The 14,644-nt window shown below is 41.1% G+C and overlaps 1 long non-coding RNA gene across 2 annotated transcripts in view; it reads left to right on the top strand.

The window, feature by feature from the left end:
• Positions 1 to 14,644, top strand: part of LOC146865363 (uncharacterized) — a 287,090-nt gene that overhangs the window by 223,045 nt on the left and 49,401 nt on the right. The window contains exons 2-3 of one of the 2 annotated variants that reach the window (XR_014976623.1): positions 8,597 to 8,721; positions 9,965 to 10,132. This is a non-coding gene — a long non-coding RNA (uncharacterized LOC146865363). The remainder of the gene's footprint in view (positions 1 to 8,596; positions 8,722 to 9,964; positions 10,133 to 14,644) is intronic. The other variant, XR_014976624.1, reaches the window with a different exon arrangement.

Below are 14,644 nucleotides of genomic sequence, written 5' to 3'. Positions count from 1 at the left end.
TTTTGTTGCCCTGTGTCCTTGTGCTAATTTATTGGTCTCCACTTCTTCATCCTCGTCTTTCTTAGTGCTGTCACCTGTTTATAACTCTCCTTTCATATCTTGAATTATGGATAATAGTCATAAAATTAAAATTGTTTCTCTTAATGTTAAAGGGTTACGACATCCTGGTGAACGTTTGGAAATTCTAGATTATTTATTTAGACATAAGGCCAACAACTGTTTATTACGTAAAAACCATATTGATGGCAAAATCTTAGCCTACATGCAAAAGAAATGGAAATGGATAGATCATATACTTTCTTCTTCAGCAGTTGGAAAAAGAAATGGAGTGGCAATTCTTTGTCTAAAAAACTTCAATTACAAATCTTAGATAAACATTCAGATTCCAATGGCAGACTCCTATTTGTTAAAAATTAAATTTGGTACTACTGTATTACATTTCATTTACTTCTATGACCCAACAGTTAATGACCAGACATTTTCGAATCACATTACCTCTGAAATTATTCAACTTGGAATTGTTCCTCTAATTGTTGGGGATGATTTTAATTTGATATGTGATCCCCTTTTAGATAGACTTTCCTCTATTAAATTCAAACCTCCGAAAGCTTTTTACTCAAAATTATGTTTAAAACTACAAACTAATTGACATTCGGCAATTGCATTTCCCAACCCATAAAGACTTTACCTTTTTCTCCAACCCTCACAATTCTCTTTCACGTTTAGACTATTTATTAGCATCCAGAGACTTGGTAAAATCTGCATGTCAACCTTCAGTCGGTAATGACATTTCGTATCATGCAATGATTTCTATGTAAGTAAATAAATCTTCTGTTACTCCTTCTCGATGGCACATCAATGTAGATGCTGTACTTCAAGATGTTAATAAAGTTAACATATTATTATCTGCTATTCAAGATTATTCTTATTTCAACCCTAATGTTGTAACATCTCCTTTTTAGAAAATGGGATGCTTGTAAAGCCTAAATAAGTGGGATAACAATTTCTATAATGGCCCATGAAACTAAAGCATTTTATACAAAATTATAAGATTTGGAGAAACAAATTGCAAAATTTGAAAGGTTATTTGTTTCTGCTAACAATATTGCTTTTAAAACGAAACTACAAACAATTTGATACAAATATAATTCATTACTAAGGAAAAGAGCTGGAGTAAAATTTTCAAATCAAAAAGCTACATCTCCTTTTGATGCTAATTGATCTGGGAAATTGCCAGCTAACTATCTTTGAATTTAAAAAATAGAACTCAAATTCATCATATTCATTGACATGATGGTACAATTGCTCTATCCACTACTGAGATTGTTGATGAATTCCTTAAATTGTATTCCTTATTATATAACAAAGCAGGTTTCCTAGACATTAATATAATCGATACTTTTTTTAAATTGACTAACCATTCGCAACTGTTCCAATTTGACAGGACCAGATGGAGTTTTGTAAAGCATTCTCTAGTGACCTTAATCTCCATTTACATCACTTACGGTTGTGGGTGCTTTTACTGAAGCTTTGATAGTAGTATTACCTAATCAAACAAAGATCAGACTAAAGTCTCAAACTACCTCCCTACCTCTCTAATAAATCATGATTGTACAATGTTTTAAAATCATGCCCACAAGACTTCCCAGCATTTTATCATCACTCATACATATGGATCAAACAGGTTTCATGAAAAAGGGGTATTCTGTTCATAACACAAGACGTTTGTTTCATGTAATAGAAGCCATCCCTACCTTGAGTTTACCATCTGGTCATCTTGCTCTAGATGCTCAAAAAGCTTTTGATAAAGTTTGCTGGCAATTATTAATTCATACACTATCTTCTTTTAATTTTGAAAGTGTATTTATTAAAATGGTATCAAGGTTATTTATGTTCCCCTTCAGCTCAACTTTTTATCAATCGTCAGTTCTCTGACTCTCTTTTTCTCTATAGAGCAACATGACATGGACTTCCATTACCCCTCCCTTTATTTTTTGCTAGCCATTGAACCTTTGTTTTGTAGTATCTAAAGTTTAAAATGAAATTCCAGGACTCGAAATTGCAAATATTACACTTAAATATTAATATTCCCACCTTCCGCCTCCACCAGCTCCCTCCCCCACCATTGGACACGTCGGCTGACACCTGCTCCCCCTACCAGGTACGGGCAGCCACCACCACGCATTCACAGTCCTGCGCACGAATCTCCTCCCCAGGGACACTGCCCATGCCGTTTCCTCAGCAGCACCTGACATTGCCCCCATGTCGACCCAAAGCATCACACCTCCAACCACAGCGCACCCTGCTTCCTCCCTCAATGCATACCGCCGATGTCTGAGACTCATGTTGCTCCGCCCACTCTGACCCGACAAGGGGGCCTCCCACATCCCCCCACCTTCCCTCTTTCTCCCTCTCATTTCCTCCACCATGTGAATGTTCCCTCAGACTTGCAACCTCTTCCCCCCCACCCAGAGAGTCCACGAATCGTGGCCACCACCTTAGCTGTTGGCAGGGGGAATGACCTATGCACTCTATCTGATATTCATTGTACTGGGCCAAGTGCCCTACATCAAGCTGTTCGATTTTCTGCACTATTTAGGTTGATGATATGTCTCTCTCAATTAGTATACTCCCCCCTTGCCTCGCTCCCCCTCCCACTTCGTGACACCTCCCGCCTCCCCCATGCCCCCCTCCATTGATGTATCGACTAGGTTGTATGATCTATTCTGTATCTTATTGTGCATTTGTCGCACTACTGTGTTTTGGTACCCTATAAAAAATGATGACACAAAAAAACATAGGCCTATACAGATGATGTTTTATTATACATTAGTAATCCAGCAACCTCTATGCCTGCAGCACTAAATTTCATACACAAATAATCCTATGTCTCAGGTTATACCTTAAACACTAATAAAACAGAATTCATTCCCTTGAATGTTTATTGCACCCCTTTAGTGTTAAACGTACTGATATCATTTGGCAAAAGGAGAAGTTAAAATATTTGGGAATCTAAATTTCACATTCTCTTAAACACTCGTTTATTTTAAATTGTGACTATTTGATTACTAGAGTCACAGGTAAAATTCATAACTAGGTGCCGATTAGGATCCTGGAAAAAATTTCCCCAACCGAATTGAATCTGGACTTTTTTCCATACAAATGGTAAAAGCGCCGTACAAACTGCCAAGTACGATTCGTATGGGAAAAAGTCCATACAAATCGCATTGGGAAAATTCCCCCACACGTCCTCGGGTCGGGAAAAGTCTCCGACACGTCCCCGGACATTTTTACGTACAAATGGGAAAACTGAAGTCCCAATGCGCAATTGCGATCCGTCCCATCCGTCCGATTGTACAACTGTATGGAAAAAAGACCGTCCGGAGCGAACTCCCATAGCAACCATGGAGATGTCCAAACAAGTGCCTGGTACGCGCCGTACCCCCCCGCCCCCCGTATGTTCGCGCCATACCCCCAGCCCCCCTGCGGATGGGCGCGCCGTACCCCCAGCCCCCCGTATGTACGGAGCGTACCCCCACCCCCATATGTACGGTGCGGACCCCAGCGCGTAGCGCTGGGGGTCCGCACCGTACATACGGGGGTGGGGGTACGCTCCGTACATACGGGGGGCTGGGGGGTACGCTCCGTACATACAGGGGGCTGGGGGTACGCTCCGTACATACGGGGGGCTGGGGGGTACGCTCCGTACATACGGGGGGCTGGGGGGTACGGGGGTACGCTCCATACATACGGGGGGTGGGGGGGGGGGGTACGGCGCGTACCGGGCCCCCTAATCAGCTCGCATCGCTGCGTACTTAGCTTTTCCGGCACTTTTTAGGTGCCGTAAAAATTTTCCCATCCAGACTGCAGTCGGTGCGAATCGTAATTGCTGGTACGTAAAAACATGCCTAACTCCGTCCGGACGTCACGTCCACGGTGTCCCGGATCACATTTGTATGTATTTTTCTGTCGGTTGGTCTTTTTTCCGAATCGTACGGGAATGGTGTTTCCGTACGAATCGTAATTGCATGTTTGTAAAGTTTTACAACCCGGTACGAGTCGGACGGAGAAAAAGCTCCGACCCACGGTTTGTACCGCGTTTTTCCAGGATCGTAATCGGCCCCCTAGTCTCCATTACACCTGTCATGGCGGGGGTATATCAAATTATTAAAATGGCACTTGCTCCCCATATTTGTTTACACTTTATCAATCCTCCCATTAATATTACCTCTCACATTCTACAAAACATTTAGATAGCATTTTCTTTAAATTTCTTTGGCATCATAAACCTCCACGACTTCACTATGCCAAACTCAAATTTTCCAAACTTTTGGGGGATTTGGATTACTGGATTTTTTAAATGATAATAAAGCATTTATTTTGAAACAAGGCATTCTATGGTTTATAAGCATTGACACTGTTTATTCACCTAAATGGCTCCAAGTGGAACAACATTTGGTCTCCCCATTTCCTTTACCAACATTATTATCTATGGTAAACTATAATAAGCTTCACGAATTATCTGCCATTATCACATCTACTAAACTAATAATACATGACTTAGATAATTCAGATTCCTCACATATTTCAGACTCTACCTAACTATCTTTATGGCATAAACCTATGATAGAATGTAATCATACCATCACCTTTTGGTAATCATGGACAGATGCTGGAATTATTTATTTTGGGGATACCTGTGATGAAGGTGTTTTGTCATTTTCAGAACTGCAAACTAAGTTTTTGTTGCCTGATACAGACGCCCCTAAATACAATATCCTTTGTATTGCTATATTTAACTCCTTTCTAAATACTTTATCCCAAAATCTACCCCTGACACAAAAATTGGCCTTTTCTGCTTTTCCACACACGGTTTCTAAATTTTACAAACATTTAAACAACTCACATGGAACTAACTTAAACTTTCTTAGTAAGTACTGGAATACAGAACTCTCCACAGATTTCTACCTGGATGATTGAAGACAAATATGGCTATCACATATATCAGCTTAGTTTCCTGTGTCCTTTTCACAAACAAATGCTTTTATTGTGTTTGTTTATGAACTCCTTGCAAATTATATAAGGCCACCCTTGTTGATTCCCGTCTCTGTTGGCATTACAAACAAAAGAATTAAAACATGTTTTATTCAAGTGTACCCTAATTTAAAAACTTTTAAGAAACGTTTGGGATATTAGATTGAAAATACTCCCTATCACTGGCACCCTCAACTATGACCTGATTATATGTAAATCTATGACATTATTCTCCAAATTATCGGATTCTCATAATAACATAGTTGACCTCCTCATCTCTGTAACTATCAAATCCATTATGACAATCTGCTGACACATTATTAGTCGATATTTGGTAGACTTGGGTTGCATTTACTAGATGTGGAGCTCAACTATCATTCAAGGGCACGTGTAAAAATACTCCTTTGTTTCAAAGGTTTTGGAGACCTGCTGATGATTACATTGTTATTTACATGTAATATATCGGTTGATTATATACATACTTAAAGATATAGTTAAACACCTGTGACGTAAGAAGTAGCTCTTGTTTGTTCCTTATTCAACTTTACATTTTTACTAACTACATGCCGATTAGTCATTTTAAGTATATTTATAAATCAATTACTGTATTCCAGCATTTCAGTATATTAAGGTTATATATACCATTACTGCGTACATTTTCGTGTTATCTTTCTAACTTTGAAAATTAGTAAAATATGTTGAACTCGAAAAAAGCAACACCATCTGTAGTGTTATGTGAGTTTGCAGTGACGGAACCCTTGTGGCTCCTTTACGGACTCTGTAGAACTGTGATTTAAGCATTAGAGCATAGTGAAGTGAGTACCCTGGTTGAGGAGAATGCTACACAGGCGATGAAATAGGACATAAGTAACCCAATGATTGACAGTGCTCTCCCAGAGAGTTTACAGTGGTCCAGGAAACTGTGCATGCAGTGTATGCCTCCGTCAAAGTGCGCAAACAATGTTTGGTATCCCACTAAACAATATTACCTTAAATCCTGGTTGCCGACGGCTGCGAGGCTCCATGTCGAGGATGCATCACGTAGCTGAGGCTATGTGTAAGTTCTGAAGAGTTCCGAAGAGTTGAGAAGTGAGGTCGAAGATCCTGTCGACAGACTCTTGCGATGTGAAGCCTGGCTTTTAGGATGCGTCACGAAGTCAAGGAGATGTGCCGGTTCCGAGGAGCTACAAGGGTGCGATGCAAGAGCATGCATCATTTCTTCTCAGGGTTTTGCACCGCAGCAGAGGAAATCCATTGGTTGTGCTGGATTTACAGATAGACTGGCAGAGCCTCTTCAGGTCCATTTCCAAGGGTCCAGGACTGGGGTGGCACCACTTGGCAGGGTAGTACTCACAGATGGCAAAGTCCAGGTGCTTGGGTTCAGGGTTGTTGGAACCATCTGTTCCTGAGGCTTTGGTTCAGAGGCCAGCCAACAAGCCCTTGGAATCATTCTGGGATCCTGGGTTCAACTGATGCAAGTCCAATCCTTCTCAACAAGACCAGAGGCCAGCAGGCCCTTCAGCCCTCCTGTTTTGCTGACTTTGTTTTGCTGGCTTTAGGGCTTTGTGCCATTTAACGCTGCTAACCAGTGCTAAAGTACTAGTGCTCTCTCACATAATAGAATTTGCTTATACCCAATTGTCATATTTATTATACTTGTAAATCCCTAGTGAAGTGGCATTACATGTGCCCAGGGCCTGTAAACTAAATTCTACTTGTGGGCTTGCAGTGTTGATAGTGCCACCAACTTAATTAGCACTTTGAACATGTCTCAGGCCACCTTTGCAGCCTGTGTGTGTGCAGTTTTAAGCTGCCATTTGGACCTGGCAAAGTAAACTTTTTGCCAGGTCCAAAACTTCATTTTTAATACATATAGGTCACCCCACTGTATGCCGTGGACAGCCCCAAGAGCAGGGTTAAGTCTATTTAAAAGTTTGGACATGTCCTGGCATTGAAAAACTCTTACATTCGTTTTTCACTGCTGCGAGGTCTACCTCTCCCATAGGATAACATTAGAATTACCTTATTGCATTTTATCAGTGCAATTTCCAAACATGAAAAAATAACCAGTTCATGTTTAGGGTCTCTGGAATACTAATTTACAATCCTAACTTATGGTGAAGTCGGATTTTAAATTACATTTAAGAATATGCCCCTTTTAGAAAGTTGCCATTTTCTTGCCTTAGCCATTTGGTGCTGGCAGCCTGTCTCTGGCCACTTCATTGGGTGTAGTTGGCAGTTGGGCTTTGTGTATTCCTTCTAAACAGCTACACACAATGAGAAGCTTAGCTGCGACTGGATTGGCCACCAGTGGCAGGATGGGAGGGAGGAGCAGAGTCAAGACCCACTAACACTTGAATAGGCTGTGTCTTGCCTCCACACAAAGGGCTGCAATCCCACTGCAATTAATATGGAGCCAGGGCCAGGAAGGCAGAGCACATGAGCATTTCACAGGGATGCCTCTAGAAGCTTCTCCACTTCAAAGGCACAACTGGGTATAAATACTGGACCTCAGACACCAACTGTACAGTACTCTGTGGATACTTTTCCAGGAAGAATGACTGTTGTGCTGCTACTAGGACTGCCATTCTCCTTAACTGCTGTTCTAAAGGACCTTCTGTGCTGACCTGCTGACCTCTTGTTTGGTGAAGGACAACTGGACTAACGTTTTCATCCTGAACCCATGACTCCTGATAAGTCTCCACTCACCTGAAGTCCAGGATGTTCGATTTGAGAGATCAGACACTTGTTCTCTACTCCTCCAAAAATCTACACCTGTCAAACCATATGTATAACACAGCTTAACAAGAACAGATCTTCAGGGGAAGGGGAAAATGGGACAAAATAAAAAAAGAACAGAAAGAAACCACTCTGCTGGATTCGGATCTTGACGCGACTTTGGCGCTGATTGCGATACCTTAACCACTCTGTAAACACACCAATTCTTCTGGGAAAATATCTATGTACAAACGATAAAGATCAATAAACATTCATTAACCTACTTAGTTGAATACATCCACTAGTATCCTGATGTACGTTGCACATAAAGATTATGCCTTTGACTTTAATTTGCTGCTCAACATATAGCAGAGATAATGTCTCCCTTTTATCATCAGATGCATCACGTGCTTAACGTGACGTTCTTAAACACATGTGTATAATGCTGCTCTCTGTAGTGAAATAAAAGAACACCTTGTCACCTTTTTAGCATAATACACCAATAACTGAAATTCAGATGCTCCATGAAACACTTACTTACAAAAACACCTTTTTCTTGTCTTCAAGAATATCATAAAATAAAAGTAATACAACACAAAATAAGTAGGAAATTAGTCTGTCTCCCTTTAATTTGAAAAGTCTTATTTGTCTCACTCTTGAAATACGAAGAAACTATAATTTAATTAACCTTGGAGAATCTCCTCTGCGCAAAAGTCATAAATTATCAGCCTTTGGAATAGAACAGAAAAGTACCTGTTTGATCTTTGACGTGCTTCCACTGCAGGCTTTGTTAATTAGAAATGCCTTACTTGACTGAGTGCTGCCTTTTCTTTCTTTGTTGCAGCCCAGAGTTATTTCCAAGACGGAACGAAGGAGGAAGTGGTGGCGTTGTCCTGGAAATCACCAAGGAGTGACTGGAGCCGATGAGGAAGAATGTTGCCTGCGGCACGGGAACTCGAAGGAAATCAGGTAAGTGGGGAATCGTGGTGACGAGCGCAAGCACGGCTCATTCTGCTTACCTTTTATAGGCTTCAGGTGGGTGGGGTGGTTTAACAGAAATGCAGACTGCCAACTGCAAAGCGGGTGTGTCAGGCACATGTTAACTGTCATTAGTCCTGCTGATCCATGGTTTCCTATGCAAATTGCCAACTGTAAAGCGGGTGTGGCAGGCACATGTTAACTCACATTAGTTCTGCTGAATCAAGTTGTTTCAAGCTAAATGGATTCAGATACCAAGAACTACCTAATGTTTATAATAGTATTACAGCATACCATACCAGTTTATACAAGAAAAATAAAAGCATGAAAGTTCACACTTGTGCAATAAAGACTGAACATGTTTTGGTGCTCTCCAAGCACTGGGCCGCTCTCCACCTTAAGAAGGCCAAACAGTCTCTCCAAGGAGATATAATCCCCTGTGAGATCCCCAAATGTGTTAGACATATGCCGAGGCACTCCCAAAGTCAGCCCAAGTCTGTATAGTAGGCATTAACCATCATCATGAAAAAGAGGAAGTCCACAAGGTGTTCTTTATTTCTTTTTATGTATCCTTTATTTTCTTGCCACAATCCAATCATAAGCAACAGGCATCCGACACGTGTTTTGTCAGAAAGGACTTTCTCAAGGCAGCAATGAAAAATGTCTTTCTTTTTTGTATATGGCAGATCGTAGCTCCAAATAGAAGAGTTTCAAGGAACGAGCGTAAAAAATGCAAGTGAAAAGCAACCTGTAATATGGGAATCAGTTCTTAGCCGCTCCCGCTACTGAAAGTTCATTAGTAGCAAGCCTTGACAAGCCTGCAATGCTGGCGACTCTAGACTCATCCTGGTGTAAAACGCAGAGACACCGCCAAACGACCCGCGTTGTAGGAATAACCCAGATTGACACCTCTGAACAGGCTGGTACCTCACAACGTAAGACCACTGCTAAATATCTTCCAGTATTAAATGTACCTAAAATAGCCACTAATGCAGGTCCTGTGCAGTGTAGCACACCTGAGTCCAGTCCACTTTTTACTTGCAACACCCAAATGCATTATGGGACTAGTATACAGACAAATGTCAGGGCACGGCAAAGGGGGACCAAAACAGCTTTAGCGCAGCAGAGTACAACAAGGAAGTGACTAAAGTAGATTTTGTCCATAACAAAACTTTATTAGACATTGGCATGCGCTATACAAAAATAACTGAACTTGCACTGCTTATAATCACAGATGCAGCTGCGCAGGAGAGTGACGTGGATGATGTCCACGAGTCACAGGAACCAGATGCTCAGCCTGAGGAGGAACCAGAAGTCCCAGCATCCTCACCCATACCTGCTCCCACTCGAAATAGGAACTCCCACACAGCAGGCCAGTCCAACATACGCATGCTTCTCTGAGGTAAACATCGACATGGCACAACCATGTTCTTCACTTTCACTTGACATTGATACTGAAGAACTCTTTGACAAAGATTTAGATGCAGATTGGCTTCGTTTGGTGCCATTTTCCCTCAGCTGATGTGTCTGCTTGGCCTTATGGGCTTGCTTTGAATGACTCTTCTGTAACGTTCGAGCAGACATTTTCTCTTCACGCCTTGGCGCAAGTACTTTTTCCTTCAACTTGCCACAGCCTTTGCTGATCTGCCCAATGGTAAGACATGTACCTTCGTGTGGAAATGAAAATCCACACCTGAAGCACAACATCTTTTTCTGTGGAGAAATCACTCTGTGTCCCTCGACCTTGGGTTTTGGCTTACTTTTCCTGTTCATGACTTACTCACTCTAGGTACCTGCGTCCTCCATGTCAGCAGCTTGACAATCAGCACACTCTTCAGCTCTGGCATGCATGAGAACTTGCTCCAGCTAAAGGTTTTCTCAGTATTCATCATCTGACTGAATCTGACAAGCATCCATCAGTCACTCTGAGGCGTATAGCTTCCTCATTATGAAATTCAATGAACTTTCAGTGTTTGATGAGCGTATCCAGTCTCTCACGAAATTCATCGTTGGCCTCACCAACTTTCTGTCGTTCTTGACTGAAGATGTACCTTTTGTAATCTACATTCAGCATTAGATTGAATTTGACATTCAAGGCTGCTTTAATTTGACTGTATGAAATTTTGTCAGCTTACAGCATTTTCAGTATGACTTCTTTTACACCTTCACCTGCAAGATTCTTAAGGCACTTGATAATCTTCTTATTATCTGCTTCTTCTGTAGCATCAATGAAATCATCAAATTTCTCTATCCAGGCAGTTCATCTGTCACCAATATACAGCTTTTTAGTGGTATCGAATGGCAATGGTAGTTTCAAAAAGGCAGTGGCATTGTAACCATTAGTGGAACTTACTAATGTGGAGAGTAGTGTTCTTTCTGGTGCTGCTTTGTGATTTTGTTTATGCAAACCCTCTCTGATGCCGTGTGATGTTCTGGCCTCTGGGCCATCTTTGATACTGACAGGAAACAGTGACCTCTTTTTTGGTCTCCATTGGAAAAGCAACATTTCAAGATTCCAATTGGCAGTCTCAGCTTTCTGAACTTTGGAGACCTCTGGAGTTCTTCTGAGCCCCACTCGGCAGCATTGGAAGTGTGCCATTTTTGGTATGGATTGCTCCGCAAGCACAGCCTGGGTGCATCCTCTTGGGTCACTCCTCCAGCACTGTGGCATGATGACTCTCTTTAGTCAGTACTGGCAAGCAGATGACTGTTTCTTATATCACTTTGCCTTTGGGCGTCTCTTTGTGCTTTCTGATACCTGGCTGATCTCTGCCTCGCAGTGTTATCTTGCAAATTGCTGTCGCTATTTGCTGCTCTTTCAAAACTTCTTTGCATCAGCCTATTGTGTTATCACTCCATATAATGGATGACTTTGAGTTGCGTACTAGTGCAGTACCTCTCCCTGCGGCCCTCCCAGCAAGTTCTCGGCCACTGATTTGTGGACTACTCAGTGAAGTTTTTGTTAACTTCAAATGCTTTTCACGGACTGAGTCTGTGCTTTGACTCCACTGGGTTTCTAACTGGGTCCCTGCAACCAGCCCTTGTGACTTGGTCCCATTTCGGCACAACCAGATATCCACAGTTGGGCCTTTGTCTTTTTGACGCAATTTTCACTTTATAACTTTATACTTGCATATCTTGGGTTCTACTGATTCGGTTTTTGTGGTTTGGGTCTTGGTTTATTTATTTAAATGTACTCTATTTTTCTAAATAGGAGTGTGAGTTTTCTTGTGCTGTGTTTTCACTTTAATACAGTATGAAGTACTGCATAAACACTTTACACATTGCCTCTAAGTTAAGCTTGACTGCTCTGTGCCAAGCTCCAGAGGATTGAACATTGGTTAATTTGAGGTTTGCTTGTGCATCACCCTGACAAGGATTGTGGTTCCTGCTTCAGTTCTCACAGTTGGGTTACCTTATTAGATTTACGAAGTACTAACTATTGATTGGGAAAAGATTGGAAAGTCAAGTTTGGACTCAAAGGAATTGTAACTTAAAATCCTCTTTAATGGTAAAGTAGAATTTTAAATCACACAATTCTGAAAATGCCACTATTAGAAAGTTCACAAAGAAGCTGGAGCAGCATTCCACTCCATCCGGACGCAAGCTTGTAATTGTAATTATAACAAATTCGTCAACTAGAAGTGTTCAGAGTTGTGCTTATGGAGCCATCCATATCTAAAGCAATCCATTCACAATCCTTCCGAGTGGGGCTCAGTCAGAACAGCTTTACAAGTAGCCAGAAAATAAGGAAACAAGAACAACTTTTGGAATAGTGAACTTTTTCAGATGTCTGCAAAGAAGGGCATGTTTCCAGCTCTCATTAAAGATGAATCGGAGACCAGGACATCGCAAGGTCACGCATACGAATTGCAAACACCAAGTCATAAAGAACCATCTGCGGTGTCAGTAAGTTCCACACTGGTCTATAATACAGCTGCATTCCTGAAACCACCACCACCTTTCGATACCGCTAAAAAATAAAATATTGGCGATAAATGGTCTGCGTGGATAAAGACATTTGATGATTTCATTGATGCACTTGAAGAGACTAATACCAAAAAGATCATCAAGTATCTCAAAAATCTTGCTGGTAAAGGTGTGAAAGAAGTCATAAAGAAAATGCAGTGAACTGACAAATTACGTATTGTCAGATTGAAGAAACTCTGAATCTAAAGTTCAATCCAGTACCAAACATCAATTACGAAAGAAACATTTTCAGTCAAGAATGCCAAAAAGTGGGTGAAACCATTGATGGATTTGTGGAGAGACTTGATGTGCTCATCAAAGTCTGTAAGTTCAATGAATTTAAGGATGAGGAAGCTATGTGACTTAAAGATATTGATAAATACCGGTCAAATTCATTCAGATGATGAATATTGAGAGAAATTCTTAGACTGGTGTGAGTATTGATGGCTGCCAGAGCTGAGGAGCGTGCAGAATGATGGGCTGCTGACATGGAAGGCTGAAGGCGCCCATAGTATATCAGCTATGATTATAAAAAGTAAGCCAAAGCAAAAGACTGAAGGGCACAAAATGCTGTCTACAAAAGAAGTTATGTTTTAAATAGTGAACTTTTGTGTTCTCACAAATGTAAATGTTTCGCCATTGGACACATATGTAAAAGCTATGGGAATGAAAACCATATTTGATGACAGTTTGTAAAGGGACATGTAAAGGGAAGAAAAAAACAAGTGCGTCACGCCTCAAAAGTCAAAATGGTCCCTAAAACATTCCAAAGGCAATGTTCAACGCATTCTACAAGGCAGGGCGATGACATCAGTTGAGGTAAATTGGTAATTGATAAATCATCGTCAAGCAGTTTGTTCGCCTCAGTATTTAGTGAAAGTGAGGAAGACGATTGCACCATGTCAATGTTTACCTCAGAGAAATATGCACATGTTGGACTGACTGCATGTGAGGATAAATGTCAGTCAAAACAAAAGTTGACATGCCAAAGCTACATGGTCCGAAGATTACTTTAAAAATAAAGACTTCTCGATACTTTTCATCCTTGACAGTGGTGCATAGATAAACAATGCTTGAAGGGAATTACCGTTAGTTGTCTCCATTACCTCGACTTACGCCATCGAAAACCAAAGTGTATTCTTGGACTGTATCAATGCCCATAGAAAATCAAGGTTTATTTGTATCGAGATTGAAACACAAGAAAACTAAGGTGCAAACACCCATCCATATGCTCAAAGGTACGGCAGCAAGTGCCTGTCTGCTCCTTTTCAGTACCTCTGCTGATATGGGACTGATTTCTGTGAATTACAACCTGAATGCTCACCATGAAATAGTATGTCAATTTCCTTCATTGTTTCACTGTTTGGGAACACTAAAGAGACTATGAAACTACAGTTACACATTAATGACGATATCCGTCCTGTTGAACGGAAACAAGGACAAGTTGCTTTTCATTTACAAAAAGCTGTCAAAAAACAACTTGAATCATTACTTAAGCATGACATTACTGAGCGTTCGACTGATCTAATGATAGTGGCCTAGTGGCCTAGTGATAGTGGCCAAAAAGGAGACTGAAGTTGCGCTACGCATATGTGTTGATATGAGCCAAGAAAACTATGCAATTGAATGAGAACAACATCCATGTCCAAATTTTGCTGACATGATAATGCAATGAAATGGTACATGTTGGACTTGGCCCTTTTTACAGGGTAATCCCAGAACTTTTTGCCTTCTTCCTGTAAAATGGATGTGCTCTCTCTTGCAAACTTGGTAAGATAGGTCTACACCTGTTTGGCATATTTAATTTACCTGTAAGTCCCTTGTACAGTGGTTTCTCATATACCCAGGGCCTGGAAATTAAATGCTACTGGTGAGCTTTCAGCGCTGCTTTCGCCACCCTCTGAAGTGGCCATTCAAACCTATCTGAGGCCTCTGCCACACCGTG

The sequence above is a fragment of the Triturus cristatus genome, chromosome 2_1 (genome assembly GCF_964204655.1).
Source record: "Triturus cristatus chromosome 2_1, aTriCri1.1, whole genome shotgun sequence".
NCBI lineage: Eukaryota > Metazoa > Chordata > Amphibia > Caudata > Salamandridae > Triturus > Triturus cristatus.
Note: the sequence above shows the minus strand (reverse complement) of the source record. Positions and strands in the feature narration are given on the sequence as shown.